Source organism: Thermobia domestica, chromosome 9 (assembly GCF_964235325.1).
Source record: "Thermobia domestica chromosome 9, izTheDome1.hap1.1, whole genome shotgun sequence".
NCBI lineage: Eukaryota > Metazoa > Arthropoda > Insecta > Zygentoma > Lepismatidae > Thermobia > Thermobia domestica.
The window spans coordinates 146,878,069-146,900,858 of record NC_137462.1 but is presented as its reverse complement, the minus strand read 5'-3'; the positions used below and the strand labels follow the sequence as shown (position 1 = coordinate 146,900,858).

General features: G+C 36.7%; 1 protein-coding gene across 1 annotated transcript in view; it reads left to right on the top strand.

Moving 5' to 3' along the window:
• Positions 1–812: 812 nt before the first annotated feature.
• spri (Src homology 2 domain-containing protein sprint) overlaps positions 813–22,790 on the top strand; it is a 946,527-nt gene continuing 924,549 nt past the window's right edge. The window contains exon 1 of the mRNA XM_081771977.1: positions 813–1,204. The gene's annotated coding sequence lies outside the window, so the exon portion shown is untranslated. The remainder of the gene's footprint in view (positions 1,205–22,790) is intronic.

Below are 22,790 nucleotides of genomic sequence, written 5' to 3'. Positions count from 1 at the left end.
TAAATCCATAAACTAGAATGTTATACTAGTGTATATATATATATATATATATATATATATATATATATATATATATATATATATATATATATAGGGACAGATCCAGGGGGCAGAAGAGGAAACTTTCTTATTTTATATTTGTAAATAAAACCCATCCCAAAGTTTGGAGCCATTAAAAGTAGCAGTATAGATATATCCAGCGGTAAAAGTGGATCTGAAAAGGTAAGAGGACGCATGACGTCACGCCGTTCCCCGTACCTGTCTTTGCCCATTGTAACTTTTTAGGAAATGGGGGACGCGATAGATATTTTGTTGGAAGTAGGTAACGATGTCTTCCCGCGTTCACCCTCACTTTTACCCCTGTATATATATCATTTTAAAAATTTATAGAAATTGTCTTCCTTTTGCATTACATAAACCACGAACGATGGTAGGCTCCTTTAATATTATTTATTCATGTGTAGAATATTAAATTTGCAGTGTATCTTTTTTTTTTTTTATCATACGATCATTCATTCAGAAAACAAACATCCATTGAACAATTTTGTAGTAACTTATGTAACGATGTAGTAAGTACATTGCACTTTAATCTCTGGAGTTTGGCTCGTGAATACTATAGCTGGCTATACTTGCAATGTTGTTTCTACTTGACCTCCTGAATGACTCTTAATGCTCCAAGCGCTAAGGTTGAAACTCCAGCAGAAACTCACACAATAATAATCCGTCTTCGCTCTGTTCGTTACGATTGGCTCGGAGAAAAATCACGTGGCGCCCTCTCTCCTCTGCCAAGTTGGAAGAACTTCTTGATGGAACTGTTAGCAGCTGGGGAATCTTAAAAAAGTACGTGACCGGCCAGATTGACAAAGCATTTTGTTTTTTATTTTAGTGATTTCCGAGTGTGATTTAGTTTCTTAGAGCATTAGCATCATATCTCCGAAAAGAGCATAACGTGCTCTGTGTTGCTATGACGGTGACAAATGTGTCGCTAATGTGTTTTGATAGCAAGAATAACAATAACATCAGCGTCAGGCAGTGATTTGTTTCAGTGTGTTGCAATCAGGTGTTGTGTTTAGTGTTTTACAGTGAGTGCCAACCGAGGAAAATTCTTTACCATTAGTGAATTGTTTCTGAATGAATATTTTCGTTTCTTATCCACTGAAGTGTGTTCAAAATAGGTTAAATACAGGGACAACATATGATAAAGGTAGGTAAATGCACTTTTTTTTTTTTTCTTAAATAAAAGTAGCGAGTGTTATACATGAAGATCTTTTCCAGTGTGTTGAAGGTAACGTGTTGCTTCTGCCCCGAGGGCGTTCACATCTTGTGTGCACCGTGTTTATTCAATGGAACAGTTATGTTTATGCGGGTTGTTTGCGGTATATCATTTTAAAAAAAATCCAAGCGAAAGTTAGACCTTGTTTGTGTGGTAGAGAAACATACGAAGATATTTTTTGTTCGTGTCATTTACTTTGTTGACTTCGGGTGAGGAACATGCCAGTGGTGTTGGAAGGGTGACAAGTTGATTGATTTGTATGTACTTTAGCGTTCATTTTCAGTACTATGAGATGTAAACCTCTAAGCTTATCGTGGGATCCAAACCACGAGTTCCAACTGGGAATCGAACCACATTCAGGCCCGTAGCGCCGTAGCCAAACAGTAATATAAGCGAAAAAGTTTTTTTTTTTTGGGGGGGGGGGACTAACTTGATTTCGTCTTAAGTTCAGTTTATAACTACCCAAATGCTATTATAAAATCTTTTCTTTATGGGCTACACAGAAAGCAAACATTGAAATAAATTTAACAATTTTGCATAGTTTAATTTGATAGTGAATTAATATGAGCCCTCAAGTTAAAAACAATCTCTTGGTGTTGGCTTCTCTGGAAGAAACAGTGACGTACGCAAGGGGTAGTGGAATTTTAACCGCCCTTGAGCAAGATTATTTGCAAAAATAAACATCGTACTATATAGTATTTGAAGCTATATGAACTTTGGGCCTTGAAACGCCATCTCTCTTGATGGACTTCTGCGCATGCCACTGGTCTGAAAATATTTTGAATTGTGTTCTTAATTTCTCCCCACAATCAAATCATCTTTCTTTTTGCTTTGAATGAGATAAGTTATAAGAATTTCTTGACTGCTTACCTTTTTGAACGTATTATCCAAAATGCTCAGGGGAACCGGAGATGGTCGCAGAGAGTTTAGATCCTGGCCTTCTTCTAACCCACACTGACGGTGCATATATATAAGTACAACAGAACTTAGGAGAGTGTCTTCCCGTTTCGCCTACAGACCTTCTAACAACTTCTATCATTATCTCAAATTCATCTGTAAGTAAAACGAGTATTCCCGTTTCGCCTACGCTCATTCGACGAGGGATATTTAGTGTTTGAGGGAACTTTTGAGTTTTTGAGGTGGAAACGCAATACAAAGATAAAGAGAATATTAATATACTAAATGCAGTCATGCCATTTTTCAATCAGGTTATATCTATATAAATTAATCAGTCTAGGGAATAATGAATTAAACCAATTAACTTGGTTTTACAGAAAAGAAAATTCCAGAATTTTAACGCTGCGTAGTAATCCATTTGTCTAAAATTGTCATACTAATTAATAAATGTTGTAGTAAGTTTGGCTTCTCTGCAGTATTTCTAAGTTTCTCAACTTTTTTTTTTTTTAACGTTTCTTTTAGGTTACGATTCAGGTAAATTGAGTGCGTAGGACCCATAATATTTTTAAAATGTGATTCAGCAACGTTCAAATCCCGTCCTTGCCTACTATCACCATGTTCACTTTAAACGCTATGATGGCATTTAGTATCTCTCCAACTCGTTTCATGGTTCCAGGAGCGAGTACCTTGTTTTTGTCTAAATTGTGATAAAGGTAGAAGTACAAGGGCCCTGGGGGCTTCTAACTCTCTTCGCTAGCTGTCCATAACTCAGCTATATTTTGTAAAGTAAGTAATACACTGTAAATCTTATGTGTGCAAGATTGGGGAAGATACTAAATGTCAGCCAAACGTTATACCTTGACTGAAGACTTATGCCGGCTTATCAACCCCATAAAACTGCTTCCTTCATTATGAGAAATTTGGTATAAAAATTAATAATTTATCTAAACTAAGTTTAAAGATATTCAGATTTGGAAGGTAATTAGCTCCTATTCGAGGTATTCCGGCCTTTACTCCAGAGCCGCCTTAAATACTGTCAAAGCAAAACAGCTCTATATCGCTTCATTATGAGAAACTCGTACTCAATTCATTCAAACAGGAAGAACGAGTGAGAGAACTCACTCCGTTTACTACACCTCTGCTACCTTTGGTTCGATACTCGTCCACCACTCTGGACATGAATCAAGTATTCAAAACTGAAATGAATAGCCAGCATTCATGCTATCCTAAGCCTTCTCTCTGGCCTCAGTTTTACTCTACTTGCAATATTACAAGTATTTCTTCACTCAGGCAAAAAAAAAAAAAAAAAAGTTATTTCCAGCCACCACCAAGGCTGGAAAATTACATTAAGAAAGTTTCCTAGGAGGGCAGTTAGAGGGTATAGTGGTTCATCTCTCAGAATCACGGGAGTACCGACCGGCCTTGTAAAATTCGAGAAACTGATCTTGAATAGCTAGTCACTCCCCTTTTTAAATTGTTCTGTGAGCCCATAAAAAAAAAAAAAAAAAAAAAGAACGTTTTGAAATGGTAACCTTTGGAACTACTAGTGGCACAGTCAATCACGTCAGAGCTGTTGCTGACGTTGAGAAATAAACTTGTTCATAAATATTTGTATTAAAAAAATACACTAAATATCCCTCATCGAGTGAGTGTAGGCCAAATGGGAATACCCGTTTGGCCTACACCTAAGATGAGATTGGGATAACGATATATATTGCTGGAAAGTCCGTACGCCAAACGGGAATGAACCACAAGAGGCCCCATCGCAGCCAAAATTAAAATACCACTACATTTATAATAATTATGGGACAATTATTTACCGAAAAGTGGAACAAGAGATCCTAGACAAAATTTTATTTTACATGAGATACCGTTATTACGACTGACTTATATGCTTTAGATTTCCAGCCATTTAGGAAATCGACATTTATTTTCGTGTTTCTAAATGGCTGCAAACGGAAGGCTACTAGGTAACTCGTGATCAAGGTACCTCATGCGAAATAGTATTGCCTAGGACAGGAAGATCTTGTTCCACGTTTTGATTACCTTTTATCTATTTGAAGATATCACATAACTACTGTAAAATTAGTGGTGTTTTAATTTCGCAGTGATAAAGCCTCTTAAGAAATGTGGACGAAAGGTATTACTTCAGCACTACTAGGAGTATAGTAGAAGGAGGAGCGCACCCACGGAAGGGTCTACCGGGTCCAAACCCCTTCCTTAAAACTCCCAAACTCAACGTGCATTTGTACATTTTTTAAATAAACCTATGCTTTTGCAACAGGGAAACAATTTATGTAGCATTAAAATTTGGTCTTACACTTGATCTATCTACTCTTTATCTTAAATCTAGTTCTATCCTTTTTTCCCTGAAAATATAGGTGGAAGTATTTTACAATCACTTATAGTCTTTTCGGGCAGAATAATACATGGGCGTAGTGGCCTGTAGTATTGGACCCCCTTCCCCCCCAAAGCCTGAACCCCTCCCAACAAGTTCTGAGTGCGCGCCTGAGTAGAAGGTAATAGAAGGAGAGAAAAAAGAAATAACTAATGGACTATACCACAAAATAAAGGGATTACTGCAGGATCGTACTGTATGGAAGCACCTAATTTACGGCATGTTACCTGCCAGTAATACTGTAGCAGAAATACTTCCGATAGATAAGAACAGTTCATAAATTTAGTATCAAGATTGTGGTATGGTAAGTCATGTTCAGGCAATGTTAGCAACTCAGGCTGCTATTAAGGTTTTCCGCTGAACTCACAATATATATATATATATATATATATATATATATATATATATATATATATATATATATATATATATGTATATTGGGTTTTAATGGGGACGTCAGCAACGAGGCTATATATCCCCGTCACGAAATAATTTATAAAGTGAGCTAGATAGTACCTGCAAAATGATATTAAAGCGAAACTCATAGTCAGCGTATCAGCTGCCTGCTGTTCGTGCTGCCGTTCTAGAGATAGCTCCCCAGGTGACCTCACAACGCTGGGAAGACGCCATAATCCCAACACCATCTCATGAGTACAAACGAGTCATCCTGGTCTGGTTCTTTTGAACCAGATCCGGTACTGCTTGACGTAACTGCTCTCATAGGAATCTGTATTTCATTACGGCAACACGTAAAATATTACCTAAATTAATGATTGGTTTCAATAACAGTGTGAATTTGAGTGCCCAAAAATTCTAATGCCATAAACTGCGCATCCAAATTTCTAGTCAATAAGAAAAGTTTCGGAAACAGTTACTAGTCTCTTTCAGAGCACTGGCTAAGGCCCTGTTTACATCATCTGACTTCCACTCCACTTAAAATTTTTCAAAACTCGAAATGTCTCGGTTTTCCTCCAAAACATAAGTTAATAATATTCATGCCATATTTAAAACAATATCGCATTTATTAGTCATTGATAATGAACTAATAGATATAATATACTCTCTGTCACTGACTTCAACAGAAAGCAAGTGCGTAACTATGACAATACGTAAATCTTCATAGCAAGTCCCGGTTTTCCACTTTGAAAATCTAAGAGTCCTATACCTAGCTCACTTTCTAATTACTTCCTTAATAACCTAGATTGTTCTTTAATTTGTCCACTAATTTTGTTTAAAAAAATGTAAGTGAAATTAGTGAAGAACTTAGATGCTAACTAAAAGACAGTATAACCGCATGACTTAGATATTTGTTCATATTAGTTTGCGGAAGAAAGAAAGATAGTACGTGGCAAGGTTCTAGAACACATTTTCCCCTTCCCATTTAGCTGTAATAAAGACAGAAAACAACGCGCAGTGCGGGGCTCTAACCCGCCTTCACTCGCTAACGCTCGCTCGGCAATACTATGTGAATTAAATATTAAACTTTGGTACGGAAAGGAACCAACTTAGCTACTAACCTATATGGAGGACCTATGTTCTAGAACCTTCCCTAAGTACGTAATCGAAAAGTTGAAAGTTTCAAAATTGTCTAAAACTAAGATGGAGAAAGACTCAAAAAAGACTACGATAGATATATATCGTGAGTTGACCACACACTTTCAGAAATATATACGTAATAACTTAAATTATTTTTGCTACTGAAAAACTGAAGGCCTAGGCCCCCGGCACGGGCTATATCCTCCACTGCTCATCAGGGGGAATAAATTTAAAAATAGGCTACGTACGAATATTAAGCATAATGAAGATTACTGTTTATGGATTATGACAGTACCGCTACTATTTTTTGCCTTTTGGTAATTATTTCCTTTGCTATTTATTATTATTATTATTATTATTATTATTATTATTATTATTATTATTATTATTAATACCATGTATTTAAATTCTTTATAACCAAAAAACTGCTGGACTGTCCTACGTAGTACTGTTCTGGTCAGGTTCCTTGCACACACCTACCGTTGGTGTATGTACTGTTCGATGGACTCGTACTCGCGAAGTCCCGTAGATTGTATCGTGAAATCGTGAAGTGTTTAATAATTAGTTATAATTGATACAGTCAGTGCATCCAGTAGGAGCAACAGTCTTCAGTACTACAAAGAATCACTACTTTATAGAAACTTATACAGAGTGTCCAATATACAATGCAACCCGGATTCGATTCCCGGCGGGTGCTCATGTGGTACGGATCCCACGTTAAGCTGTAGGACCACGTTTCATATAGCCTCACTGCTGACAGGGACGCTAGACTCAAAATCAAATCAAAATTCTCAATTAATTAACTTGAGAATTTTTGCAAGTTGATCTCTCGATACGGCCTAAGAGAAAATCTTCAAATATATTTCTGCAAAATAAAAAAAAGTTGGATATTTATTTAAAATTACTTTAAATATTAATCTAAGAATATTGCTGCTAATGTCAGACTTGTGTGTGTTTTTACTGTACCTTGCCCGGTCTAGTCTGGGTTTCTGTGAAGAAGAAGGGAAACTGCATTTTGAGCCAGAAGAATGGTATAGCTCTTAGAATGGGGATTCAATGAAATATGAATGGATAGTGTACAGCCTAACAAAATAAGAATAAAATTTTATATCCGATTATGTACACCCTGCAGGCTGAAAGCGATAGATAATTATTGGTGGAATGAGAATGTGGGAGCACTTGGAGATAACCCATGGAAACGATGTTATTCACCACAAAACAATGAGGTCTGTGGTTGAACAGAGTGCGCGTCACATCACCAGTCGTGAACATTCTGCCACTGAGCCACCCTGCATCCTTATACATGTGCATTTGTACTTGCTTCTTGCAAATGTAGAAGAAACTAAACACGATTATTGGATTTCCCCCCGCATCCATGTATTACGCAAGAATTTATTTCGGGAGGGGTCCAAAGTTTTTTGGCTGGAGTCCAGATTAAATCTGAGAATAACTTATATAAAAAACTGTAAAATCACCATTAAAATTAGAAAAATATAAAAATCGGGTTTTCGGAGAGTGAGTCCGAACTCTCCTCCCCCCCCCCCAAGGGCCCATCTTCTGCGTACGTCCCTGGAAACACTATCCATTTTGCACTGTATTTTATAATATGTAAAACGAATATTTTGAATTTGTTTTTTCTTGTTATAGTAGGAATGTAACACAATTGATTGCATGTCTATTTAGTACTCAGGTCTTCATGCTTTATGTGTTGTCTTAAGTTGATTAACAAGGAACCAAACGTGCTGAACCGTGCTTTGGAACGCAGTGCCTGTTGTATTAAACACCATTAGTCATAATCCGTATTCCATTCACAGCCTGGCACTAGACAAACCTTTCATTATTTATCTCACACATAGTCCCACGCAAGATATACAACTAACGAGAAACAAGCAATTATATTCCGTAGACTTTTTTTTCTTCAAGATATCAAAGCCTTCGGTATCTTATTGTGAAAGAATTGGCATATTTTGACGAGTGTATTGACTTCACAGTTCATGCATGTTTACCCATGATCTTACGGAATCTCATTGTGCAGGGATATTGAAGAAATATTCTAGGCATGTGCTGCATTACTTGGTAAAATCCTTTCGCTTTACTATCCAGAGTATTTGGGAAAGGTAGAGCTTTATATTGGTAGTTTTGGGTCCAAATTCAATATGAGAAAAAATCATCATACAATTTGTAAAATTACTCCTGAAGTTAGACTAAATTTACAGAAAAGTCTAAGACGGATTTTGTGAGGGGGGTTCCGAACCCTCCTCCTGAGTATGTGTATATAATAAAGGATTTGTTAAAAATGTCAAAATAAAAATACTATTTCCTCTCTCTTCGCTGGAGTTCGATGGGAACTACTTTAGTTAGTATTAAGACTATATGCCAACTTTTCCTCAACAATTCATCAAATGTTCGCCGTAGAGGGAGTGTGAGTAGTTTGGCTATTGAGCTTACCCTATTTTAAACCGTTGACGTTATTTTTGTTTCGGACATTTTGCTGTATTCTGTCAACATCGCAAATGTTTGCCCAGGTCATTTGCAACCAGTCCCGTCACTTGTGGGAGGTCAGGGTGGAAATGTCTTTCCGATTTAAGCTCACCGTCGTTTGAAAGGGTCCACTTCAAGATAAAAACTTTCTTTACTCCACATGATACAATATAAACATAAATGTAATAACAAAACATGGATTAGGTTCACCTTATAAACCACACACAAACAAATGAAAAGAAAATGTAATCTAGGCCCATTTCAGTAACGTGTCTACTAATAGGGGCCGATAAAACCATTTCCAAAAGAACTGAAAATAATATAAAGAGCTGCTGCTGCCCCATCATTTGAACAAAATATGTTTCCTAAGATGAAGCATAAATGTATTGTAAGACCATTGCTTCTGCCAGTTTTCTCGGTTTCGGGAAAGGATCTAAAGGTCTAAGAGGGAAACCATATTCGTCACCTATATCTTCAGTATTTGGGGGAATTATTCTAGAATTACGGTGGGATTTATTTCCCTAACATAAAACACTACCTAAACCTTTTTCAGTAAAATCGCCAACTTGGGTCCCTAGAAGTGCCAATAAAAATGTTCGTTAAGACTTTAAAGTTTAGGGACGCCCAAATATTAGTGGTTGTCTTCTCAGAAAGTTACAGCTCTGTTTGAATGTTCTATGACGTTAAAATTTGCTGCTTCCATTCTTAGAAATCTACACGAAAAGAGAAAGGAGCTTATGGGTAACATGACATTCTTACGTAATCCCTTCCCCTCCTTTCCTCTCTGCTTTTCTCATATTGTAAAACCGTGCACCTACGTCACACATTGCCCATTTGTAAGCGACTGCTGTAGGCCATTTTTAAAAAAATGCTGACGTGTAAAGGTAGTACGCGTAGAGAAAAATTTTGGTTAAGGCGGGTAGGGTAGTAGGCACCTGTTGGAGATTATGTATTGGTATCATGATATAGAGGCTGCAGTAAATGGATGTTAATAGTCGAGCCCTAGAATGTGGTAATTTAACAAAAGCAAATGCTTGTTTGAATTTTTGGTTCTTCCCGTTAAGTTATCGTTGGATACAGTAATATACTATCGGATCTACTTGTTGCACTATTTACCGTATTTCGAATGAAAGTAACAATGTCTTAAAGTGTCACCATCCAGTTAGTGACATTTTAAGTCAAAGAAATTGCCAGAAAAAGAAGAAACACTGTACCAGGGTGTGACTATCAAAATTAAATATCACAAGAAAACTTTATTAATCTTACTCATTGTTGTCTATTAGCAGCTATATACCTAGGTACAGAACAATCCCAAAATTAGTTACGTACTAAATAATAACCCAAAAAGAACTCATCCTCAAGAATAAACTGCCCCGCGTAGATTTGTTGAGGACAAATGAGTTATATTGTCACGTTTAATGTTGTGAAGGTATGTACATAGTGTGTGTGTGTGTGTAAGTAAGTAAAGTAAAGTAAAGTAAAGTGCAGGGAACATAGATCGAGTTCGTAGAGTGGGATGGGGTTTTAAACAAATATCCCATCCCATTGTTTAAAATGTAACAAGAAAGCGAAACGAAACCTTGGTAAATTTATCAATTATTTCAGAAACAAAATTCTAGTATTTCTTCATATGTTAATCCTATGGCTATAACTACATAAAAGTTCCTTATGAAGTTAAGAAACAGAAAATAGGAAGAAATGCTTTGATTCTATTGTTTAACACTCGTAAATTATAAGTTCAATATTGTAATTTTGTATAATCAATATTAGGGGTGCGCACGAGACGAGTCGAGACAGAATTTTTCTCACAAAATTCGAGTCGAGACATTGCTTTTACAGCACATTTTCGAGACGAGACAGCCTCAAATCTTGTCTCGTGCGCATCCCTAATCAATATCTTAGAGCAGATGTTTCGTATTGTAAAACTACCAATATTATGTATAAAAATGTATTAGAAATAACTATTCGATAGGACAAGTACATATATAACTAAAAAGAAATATATTTTTTTATTTTGTAAATTAAAATGAAATTATTTGTTGCTTTTAGAACGCATCGCTAATAGCACAGGTCTGTACGTTTCTTTTATTATTTTATTGGAAGAACAACTACACAAGTCAGCTTGCTTATTAGTTACATTTTACTTTCTCTTCTGAATGAAGATATGAATAAATAAATGTTTATGTCCAGAAAATGTCCAGTATTTGTTTTAATGAGTTACTTAATCTGGAACTTTGGGTAGTCAAAAATTTACAGTAGGTACTTTATATTATTTCTATTTATTTATATTTATATTTATTTAAGTATATAATCCAGAAAAGTAATACAGTTATGAGAAAACTTCGTCTTACACGTATTAAACTGACGCAATATGATTTTGTGAAATCAAAGATGAATTCTGAGGGAAGGACATTGAAATTTTTGAAACATTCCTGCAGAAATGAAGAATCGTTTGATTTTCACTTCATGAAACTTTCTTCAGATAATATTTATTACCAATAAATTTTACTGCTAAATAACGATGTAGGAATAAGTGCAATATGCTTCTGTGAATCGGAAAATTTTCATCCCTGACCAGAGATCCATTTGTTACAACAGAAACGCTTCATGATGGTAGACTTGTATGTAACTGTAAAAGTTCTGTAATTAATGCATATAGACGAATAAATGACTAAAAAGCACATAACGCAAATAAGTGCAGACAATTAATTTTCAAGAATAATTGCAACAGCTTTATTTTCAAGTGCTTTGTTTTTTAATATTCGCAATATTGAAATTTCTGAATTTACATTTTTTGACGCGTTCAAAAAAAAAAAAAAAACAGTTCCATTACTAGTAAAATAACCCTAATACAAAGATTTTTATTTTCCCCAATTTTTCCAGAAGGAAACCGAAAAAAAACTGTTTTTTACCAACAGATTCAAAATTTCCGGAAATCTTACAACACTAGTCAGGTTATTAATAAAATATTCATGTATCAAATATGATCAATGAGCCGTTTTTGAGAAAGTCGTCCAAACAAGAAATTCAGCCCCAGGAATAAATTATTCCTCATACATTTTTCCAGAACAAATGAGCTATGTCATTTTATTAATGAAATATTTATTTATTAAGTGTGAGCAATATTGCCTGAGCCGTTTTTGAGAAAATAGTCTGAAAGAAAACTCAGTCCAAACAGATAATGGAGTTGTTTTTTGGAAGATTGATTTATGTAATATAAACAGAATCATTCGAGCCGTTTTTGAGAAAATAGTATTTTTTTTTAAAATTTTACCCTTACGTAAACTACTCTTATTTTTAGAAACAGGAAGAAAATTCGAGCTCCCTTCCCCTAGAGAATCGCATAAATACTTTAAGTTTAAAATTTGGTCTCGATACGTTGAACGGTATGGCCTCTAGATGACGAACGGACAGACAGATGTAGAAAAATCAATTTTTCGTTATCTGTGGGGCTATGAAAAGTGTAAATCCGTTGAAATCTCGAATTGAGGTTTTTTTTTTTTTTTTTTTTTTTTTTACGACCACCATACTTTCTTCTCTCCTTTCGCCACTCGAAAGTAGAAATTAAAAAAAAAAAAAAATAGAGGAACCTAAGATCGAATCACTGAACCACGCACAACAGATGTATACTTTACTGCTGAACCACCAGGCTTGCGTAGGCTAGCGGAGACACAGAATATTGCATAATTCTTTCATGTTTTATATATACTCACATGTTCAATTATTGAGTGCGACGTCAATTGAGCCAAAGCGTTAGACTCACGAGCTTGGTCATCTGTGTAAAGTTAATTACCATCTGTATAGGTCTATATGATCTTATCGTTAGGCCAAAACAAAGTTATGGGCTTAATTTCCTTAGTTCAACCATCATTACTTATATCATGGTAAACGAACATGGAAACTAATCTAGACTAACCTAGCCTTGTAATTCCTTGAACCGATTGCGATAGGTCACATAGCTTTCAAGCCTGCGGGGCGTTTTATTAATTCGTAATACTTTGCTTTTTTTGGTGGGTTTATATCTCTAAAGTGAGGAGTTTCTTGATCTATGTTTATTTTTTTCTTTTATTTGATATGTAACGAATCACCTACCCTCTCAGAATTTGGTCACTAAATTTTGAAACATACTGTACAGACCAAAATATAGAAATCGTACTGTGTTTTCCAACTCTTTCCCAGATGTGTTGCAGAATATACTGCATGTAATTACGGTATAACTAAGAAGTAATAAAAAATTAAAAAGTAAAGTTGAAGGATAATTTTTTAACAAATCATACTTGAAAAAAATGTAATTTTCCATTTATGCATAGCTTAAATAAAGATAAATTTAAGAAAGCGTGAGGAGCGCTTATCTAGAGTGCCGCTATTCATCTACTCGAACCCGAAAACTATGAATTCGACACTAATATCGTTCGTATTCTATTACTTTTACATGTCGCTCTCTCTCCTAGGAATGATTTCAGTTTCTTAACCCCCACAGTACTTTTTTCAGATTGTAATTATACGTATACTAAATTCGTCATTTCCAGGAGTCCATGTTGCATCTACGGTCCACTGTTTTTGAGCCAAAAAAATTCAAAGGTATGTACGTAAATACAGTGATATTCCATTGTTCGCATCAAAGTGGCACTTGTATGCTCATTTCCACTGTTTTTTTAACTTTTCAAAAGTCTAACATATTTAAGACGATTTGTTTCGTTTTCCCTTAGAGCTTCGCAAAAGGCAATTTATGTTTGAGTATTTGGTACTATTTTTTAGACGGTTCTATCAAATATAACTCAATTAACACAGTAATAATAGCCTTTTAATGCCTTAAAAAGTGTTCCTGAACAAGGGGAAGTTCGTTATGCACCCTGTAACTAAGCTGTAAGAAACTTACGTTCAATGTCAACGGCGAACGCACCGAGTCAACTTTTGGAATATTTCATTCTTTTCGTTTCTCAACTTAGCTAAAGGAAAAGTATATAAATGCTTGCATAGAGTTCTTCGTGGCTAAATGGATAAGGTCATGTTTGCAAAACAGAGATATTCATGGTTCGAAAATCATCTCAGAAACTGAAGATTTTTTAAAAGTCTTAATTCCCCATATCACAAGATCTTTCTGTCCCTTCGTAATTATCTGGTTCTAATAATAATAATAATAATAATAATAATAATAATAATAATAATAATAATAATAATAATAATAATAATAATAATAATAATAAAGTTTATCATCTTAATTCGACAACTATCTCACGTGATCCTCGCAGTTCGGAATATTTTCTCCTTCTGTTTCACAAAATCACAAATTTTGCCATAATATGGATTCTACCCGATCATTTTTTCTTCAATTCTAAACTTGAAATGTGTATATGTAAATCATTCCTCTCTGTCTTCATATTTCAATCTCTCTCTCTTAATGTCGTCAAATTTGAACACTATGACCACACACATGGCCTGGGATCAAACCTTCGACTCTTGAAACCAAATGTAAGTGCCTTAGTAATGTCTATCGAACTCTATAGATTTGTTGCTAAAAGCAACGTCATTTCAGTTTTTGTTCAGGGGTGGGGATTCTTATTCCTTCTTATATCAATGTTTTACAATACATTTGATCAAACAATATGTGTTTATCACACTCAAGAAAGGGGGAATTACACTTTCTGCCCTGCCCAAATGACGCCTCTAGATCATTTGCTTGCAGGTACTGAAAAACAAAATGAAATTAATCATTGAATAACACTCATTTCTGTCAGTAGTTTTTAAAGCTCTGCGCCTGCATTAGAGACTTCGGAAACATACTGCACAAGACATCCTGCCGTGATTGACAATTTCCACAGATTTCACAGGGAGCTTCTTCATAGCATGATGTGATATGCAACCTCTGAAGAAGAGAAAGAATGCAAATAAAGGCGTTTATGAAGCTATGAGAACATTTTGTGACATTTTTTAAATTCAGGTTCTACAAAGCTATTTCAGAGCAAACAACTAAAAGGGACTGTTTTAGAGCTATAAACTTTGTAAACATGGTTCCTGTTTTTTTCCGCCTGAATGGAAAGAATATATTACGTCACACAGACTGCTTTAGACAAGGAGAGGAGGAGTTCGATTGAATACCAGGAACAGATAATCGATTGAGGCGTGTTTGTGAATGCACAAGCACACGGCGCATGAGTTTGTTAGTAATTGGGTTTGAACTTTTTGTAACATTTTCTATGCCGTGAACTGTACAGGGTCCGACAAAAAAACGTGACAGTTTTCATATTGAAATCGTGGCTGCACTAATCATTTCGCAAATGATGATTTTATGATCGAATTGAAGTATAACTCAGAGTGTTTTGTTTACATTTAGGTATGGAACGTACCACCCCATGAACTTCTCAAAAGATATCCTCATTAAGATTATTTAATGAGCTCCGTCGTAAATAAGCGGTTAGCGTAAGTGAGTTTGGCATGGGAGGTTTGGGTTCGATTCCCGTCGGAAGTTCACGTGGTTCGTATCCCACGCTAAGCTGAAAATCAAGTCAAATCAAAGATTATTCAATATCTCATTGCAACGAAAACCTCCAAGCCTGTTATCTCAATTGTTGCACCACAAGTTTGTATGGGTAGAAGTTGAAGTCCATATGAAATATACTGTGTATGGGGCGGTCAGAAATACGAAGTGCGCTAGTATGTTTTACTGGAGATCAACGTGGGGTTGAAAAACTGAGCGACACAAATGTTCAATATAGGGTGGGTCAAAGGTAGGTATACACCCCTGCTTTGATGAAGTATAACATTCTAATTATAGGTTTATTTGCTTCGGTTGTTCTGAGCTTAAGATATATGTAATATATTTAAGAACAAATAATAAATAAACTAAGTCTACCTGATGAATAACAATAAGAAATGGTATAAAAAGCAATAAATTGATCAGTACGAGCCACCCTGTAGTCTCTGGCATTGGAACAGTACGCGGTTTTCCTAAAGGTCTCTTCTTTGCGGCTCACGCTGTTTCCTGATATTTCCTACTTTAGAACACTATTGCGGCTTGGAACACTGTGATTCTGATTAATGTTAAATTGCCGGTGAAATGCACGTTGAGTTGACAGTCCTTCGCTGATTGTTTTCGCAACAAACGTCTCCGAGATGAATGCTCGATGTTCTGCTTACTAACTAACGCTGATTGTTTTCGCAACAAACGTCTCCGAGATGAATGCTCGATGTTCTGCTTACTAACTAACGCTCCATGGCGACTGAAATGTCATGGCGGGCTGGATACAATGTCACGGCCAACCTCAACAATCGCATCTGCGCATAATTGAACTAAAGGAAAAGGAAAAGAAAGGAAAGAAGAAACAAAGATTTCACAGTCAGTTATGAATACGACTTTCAGATACAGAGAAAACACGTGAAAATGTTAAAATGTTGTTTAATTTTCAAATGGTAGGTCCGGTCAATGTTTTATAACTTAATTGCTGACACCAAAACGCTTTTAATTATACTTCAATTCGAACTTTAAAGACCGTGTGTGAAATAACGAATCTGGTCACATTCGAAAACCGTCAGTATTTTTCTGCCGGACTCCGTATACGCCGGATCCTGGTTGTGGTAATAAGAACGTTACGTTTGGCTTGATTATGTCTATGGAAGCTTTTAAGTGGCTTTAGTCGGTGTTTCTTGTTCGCCAGGTTCAGTGCTTGTGGCAACAAGAAATGGTAACCATTTCGTGATGGCTTGCATGGCCGTTTTCTATAGTTTCGAGGTGGATTATCTCAATATTCTTGTTTGTGAGAGTGGGTGTTTTTCATTAAGATGTACGGTAGTGAATGGTGTACCAATTGCGGTTTGATCAGGATATATTTCTTGTCTTGGTGGTGGGTTTCCTCGGGTTTCTCCCGTTTCCTCCTACTTTCTTCATTCTACCATTTCATTCATTTCTCAATCACCGTCTCCTTTTGCCTAACCGGCAAGACCGTGGGACGTAAAACTCAAAAAAATCATTTCTAGTGATCCGGAAGGAGCCAAGATATCAGGTCGTCTAGATAGTATTGAGTTTTTACGCACGAGACGGTGTTAGTGTCTCAATTTCATATGATTCGTAGCGGGTCAGGTCTAACATCATTAGACAGCGGACGGTTGAAAATAGCAGATGATGCAAAATTTGTCAGACGCAAGGTATTGCGCCGTGTAGATGATAGATGAGTGAACTTTCCGCAAAACTAGGCCACATTTTGCATCTGAGTTTTATTTCGGAAAAGGCGCAAATGCTACGCAGACCCGTGAATAATAGGGATGGGCACGTATCGAGCTAAAACTCGACTCGAGTCGAGTCAAAGGTAATTTTCTCGAGTCGAGTTCCGAGCCGATTCACTGCTTTTAAGATCGTTTCGAGTCGAGTCGAGTTTGATAAATGGTTCGCTCGAAAAACTCGTTTCGAAATCATGCCTGATTAAACTGGAAAGCGAAAACCATGAGCAAAGTAAGTAGTAATGTGGAATACTTTAGTACTGCTGACGAGAGGGAACACTACTCGCATCTCGTCCCGTCGGGATAACGAGACAAGAGATTTTTATAACGAGCTTAGCTCGGCTCGGCTCAACTGAGCCGATGGCTCGAGTCGGCTCGCTTGGGATAAAGCGTCGCACAGCATTTACCCTCAAAACGCAAAGAAGTACAAAACAATCCCAATTAGCAGAGCAATACGCCGGTTTGGTCAGCTAAAGGACCATGACATCATGTAGTGGCAACAGCAATCATGTTATGCCCGAACCTGATTGGCAGTAGTTGGAAGTTACCTGTTCCATGTGCTCCCGCTGTTGGTCACGCAACGGTCGGTCTACACGGTGTGAGTGTTTGAAGTGGAGCTGGTTGTGGTGGCTGTGAGAGTGGAAGGTATGTACTTGAATATAAATAATGTAATGCCAATGTTGACTACAATACAAGCAGGTTGATAACTGCCGTCAAGCAAGAGTAAAATAATGTACAAAGAAGGTGACAAATCTGAAAAATACAGGTGTTGTTTTTGATGTTCCGGGCCTTGTCGGGTGGAAGTGTGGGTGTCAGCAGTATTTGTAGATGTTCATGAGACGATTCCCAAAGAAATATTTTCCGCATATATCCTCTTGCTCGCGTGACATAGGTTCAAAGTTCGTGCGCTGTTCACCGTCAGAAGCCCTTGCACTTCTAGTGGAAATTGATCTCATGCGGAAACAATACGAATTGATTCGTGCTATTAATAAGACTAATTTACCGTGCTATTCACATGTACAAGAAGCCAAAAAGGCATGTTTCCCTTGTGAAGATGCTATTACTGTCATAGAATCATTGCCGAAATCATGCTACTAAATGTTCTGGATCATACTGCTTTAAGATTGCGTCAGTACTTGGAAGACGTATTGCGTGGTCTCACAGATGAACGCCTGAAGTTAGAGCTCGTCTCCAAATGGGGCTGTGATGAATCACAACAGTGTCAATTTAAACATAGTTTCAAAACCACGCAGATTCGGACCCAAACATTTTCCAAAGCTCATTTGTTCCTGTCAGACTATTATGCACGAATGGAGCCCAAACAAAAACCATATAGCAAAACCCAGTGCCATCACCACCTAGGATCTGGAGGCAATTACGTGTACGTTTTATGCATGAGACAAAGGACATCACAAATATGGAAATTGAGTACATTGAACATCTGGTGACCCAGTTAAACAAGACTACAATATCTACAAAGACAGATGGTGCACAAATAAAGCATACTTTGGTTCCGACTGTGGTTGAGGCAAAGGTGTATAATGCTGCAACGAACACACTGTCTACTTTGCGGTGTTACATACTGTATGTGGACAAACAGCAAAAGACTTCAGCAAACTGCAGACATTACCAGCAGTGGATTCTGGGTTTCTCATGTTTGGCTTGTCAATCCTACACGCAAGGATCAGAGTTTTCGAGTCGTTGCTGCGTTTGTCCTACAAGATGCAGGTCAAAAAGTGGCACATGAGGAATGCAAAAGACAAGGAAATTGTGGCAGAAACAAAGAAATACATTAAACAATGTTTCAAAACCGACATAGATCTTTTCTAGATATCCCGAAAGCAAGATTCGGGAATACCAATGACGGGAATACATCCGGACGATTCTTCGATGATTCTGAGACTGCAATTCGAATCACAAATGTGGACCTCACTCTGGTGATACGATTGAAGGTGATTTCGGAGACACTTTCGAGTGAACACAAAATCTACGCAGACAAATTCGTGGCATACGCAGAAGACATTGCACGCCTTTACATCCAGTTGTATAGGTGGTGCCCAATGTCACTTACGGTCCACAAGATATTAATACACGGAGTCACAGTTAACCGCCACGCTCTCCTACCAATCAACCAATTGTCGAAGAAGGCAGCAGATCGCAAAAACAAACATTTTCACCAATATCGCCAAGATTTTTGACGGAAATTTTCGCGAGACATGCTGAACAGGCTTGTCCTCACTTCTGACCCCTTCTTAAGCTACTGTAGACCCAAGACGACGACGACGAAGAAGCTTTACTCGCGAAAAACTTTGCAACTACTACTCCCAGATAGGGATGGCCGGATCCGGATCTGGCCGGATCCGAAGATCCGGATCTGATTGGGTCCGGATCTCGGATCTGGGTCCGGATCTCGGATTTCGGATCTGGATCCGGATTTCGGATCTGGATCCGGATCTCGAATCTCGGATCTGGATTCGGATCTCGGATCTTGATTCTTATCCAAACCCACATCCCATCCAAATTATGATAAACATGAATATCTAAAGTTCGCCGAAAGTAATTTCACGAAGTCCTGACAGTGAAGAAGAGAACAGAAAATTAAGACGAATATTGACAAGTCTATTTGTTTCCTTCATTCTACTCTAAAGATCAAATGTTTGGCTTACTTAAGAAAAAAAATGATCCGGATGAGAGCTCAAATGTCGAATCTAGTTCCACTCGGTTGCAGGACCGAGATGAATATTTAAAATTCCTCAATGCACCTATTTCATTGACAGTTAAGAAAACATAAACAGTTAAGACAAGTATTGACTACTTTTTACGTAAATTTATCTTGCTCAGTCTGCTCAAAATATCAAATGTATACCCTACAATTAGATTTAATAATTATTTAGTAAATCACAATATGAGCACCGAGAATAAACTATGAATTTTGGTGCCTCTTATCTAGATTTGAAATTTCGGATTCATACATAGAATCAGGCTGAAATATAAATATTTGAGATCTGGAAACTGAAACATGTGCTAGTACCAAGATCGTAGCCGTTTGTACAGTGGCGTATTTACGATTTTGTTTCGGGGGAAGGCTTTGCCTGAAAATGTGAAAATTCTGCAAGATATTTCATATATTTTACTATAGTAAGTAAGATTTCGGGGGGGGGGGCTTAAGCCCGGAAGCCTCTCCCCTAAATACGCCATTGCGTTTGTACCTAGGTAATGCGAGCGGAAGGCACTTGCACTAATTCCGCATGTAGTTTGAGGAACACGAGAAATTAAAAACAGATAAATATTCTTTTTCAGGAGTAAGTCGCGCTTTAACATGACTTTTCATGAGTGTTGTGTTCAAATATGAAAACTGTAATGACAACTTGTTTGAAATAAAAACCTTTTCATTTTTAACAATAAAATTAGGTACTTTCACATTGGAGAAAAATTAGCAAGGCACATACCACTGATTAGGGTGCTGATTCTTATGGAAGCTTTCACTTGAACCGGAAGATTTCCGCATGTTAGTATCGGATTGCCACAATTCACCTTGCTGAAAGACGTGGTTTATCAGGAGGTCGGACAAGATTCTTTTGAACGTAGCCTGTAGACTGCTTCTAGTCTCAATTATTCCCATATAACAAGACTAGCCATATACATAGTTGGTTCGAAATAAGTTAAAATATCACTAATTGACCTTAAGGGGATAATCGTGATTTAAATATTCGTAAATCAGAAGAGATGTGAAAGTTAAGCGGTAAAATAAATACGATAATTCCGGAATAAAGAGATTTATATGCAACCTAATGATAGCAATAAAACTCTTTATGTAACATTTTCAAAGCTAAAATTAACAGTTATCTTCTTGAAGAGGGTTTACGGCAACATAGAATATTACAAATCCAATTATTATAAGTAGTACCTCTGACAGCCCTGCATTTCACATCACCATCGCCCTTCATCCTGACAAGTGGGCAATTCACTTACCCACAATGACTTTTCAGGCGTTCCAGTGACATCAATATCTCAGTTTGGGTTTGGGATCATGCTTCGGTGAACCTTGACTATCACCATCAGCAGCTATTAGAGAATCAGAACTTATTTCTGTATTAGATAATGTGGGTAACTATAGCTTTTCGTCTATAGAAGTCGGAGAGTGTATGGTATTATCGCAGGAAATATTTTATACATAAAACTTAGATTGTCAGTATTTAGGAGCAACTTTTAAAATAATCAGTTACTGTAAATGTGCTACAGATTAGCCGAGAAAACCCGACAGCCATAGTCGAGTGGTCTGCGGCATTAGGCTGTGGATCCTTTTACTGTAAATGTCTTGCATTCAAATCCCGCTTCAAATGAACATAAGCCCGATGGTAGGAACCAAAGGACTGTCGTGCCAAGAATTTAATTTGTTTTAATTATCATAAATGCCTTCTTTATTATTAAATTTTATCCAATATTTTCTTTTCAACCAGTTTGCGAAACTCAGAGCTAGTTACTTGTTTTCTTTTTAATTCATATTCATAGTTAGCACAGCTAATCACTAAGGAAAAACAATCATTTCAATAAAATTCGCCTCGCGTCTTTCGTAGCTCTAAGTTATTTTCAGCTTTTTTTTTTTTTTTAAAAAAAAAAGCTGAATGGCGTTTTATCACTTTCCCCTCGTTTTCCCTATTTTTTTTTTCTAGTTTTACCTATGTTTCTTTGCACGGATATTGTGCATATATGCACGTGCTTAATGTGTTCGTTTACAAAAGCGGGCCATTTCCCTGCCACTATAGAAAGTAGAGTGCCCTGTATCAGAGAAATATTAATTGACGTATGTAAGTGAATATATCTGTGATGAAGTCATAATTTCTCAGTTTTTGCATCGCACATAGTTTCCTCATCCTCATTAATCTCTTCACCCCCGCTTCCTGAATTCCAGTTCTGGTATTCTTTCTTGAGCAAGGCCTATGTAATGGGAGACTGATGTCTCATGTAGGCTTATTAACTATATCATCAGCAATAAAGAAAGTAGGGTTTAATTTGCACTAATTTTAGAACATTACGTTAATTAAATAATAATAATAATAATACGGAGTGAGCTCAGGCTACTTGTTAGGATTCTTGCTTCGCAATTGGATTATACCGAGTTCGAATTCGGAGACCAGCTATCCTGACTGAGGATTTTCCAGGGTTGTTCCTCAGTTATACTGGGCAAATGCTAGGTTAGTACCTTGATCTAAGGCTCTGGAGACCTTCCTTCCATTCCTTTCCCAATGTTTTCATCTGTTGATTATTACAGTGTAAAGTGGCCTCTGAGGATGTATCTGGTAGCTTATAGTAAATAAACAATAACGACTTAATATATCTTCACGAAACGTGTGGGTTAATTTAACTATAGCCTTACAGTCACAATAGATAGCTAAAGTTTTAATATTAATTTCCAGACTTTTAAATACTATTTTCATATTGTTTCAGCTTTCAATTATCTCATGTATGTTCCACCGAGAATTGAACCTGAGATCACATGAACAAATGCGAATATGTTAAATATTTTTGAACACTAATATACAAAACACAAAACGCTTCAATGATACGATGCATGGATATGTTTTGGTTACGTCCTGCAATGTATGATTAAAGAAACCTGGAGGGTGAAGAAGAAATAACAGAAATCTCTTTTATATTTACTCCTTCAACAAACTCCTGACCTCAGAAGGGCAAGCCATAAGTTAGGTAATAAAGTCGTACAACGAACACTTTTATTAATACTAATAATACTACACAACCATATCGCTCTCCTGAAATTCTCGTGTGTATGTTTAAAGATCTACTGTTGTTCCACGCCAACCAGTCTATATTTTTTGTTGTACCTTCGAAGTGAAAGATTTGTTGATGGTTGGACTCTAGTGAGTCAGAAACTACTTTTAATAAAGAGTTTGTTTTGTCCAGTATTCCTGCGATTAGAAGGGTCTTATTTAAAAGATATTTCATTTGTATATGAGAAAATAAGAAAGTTTA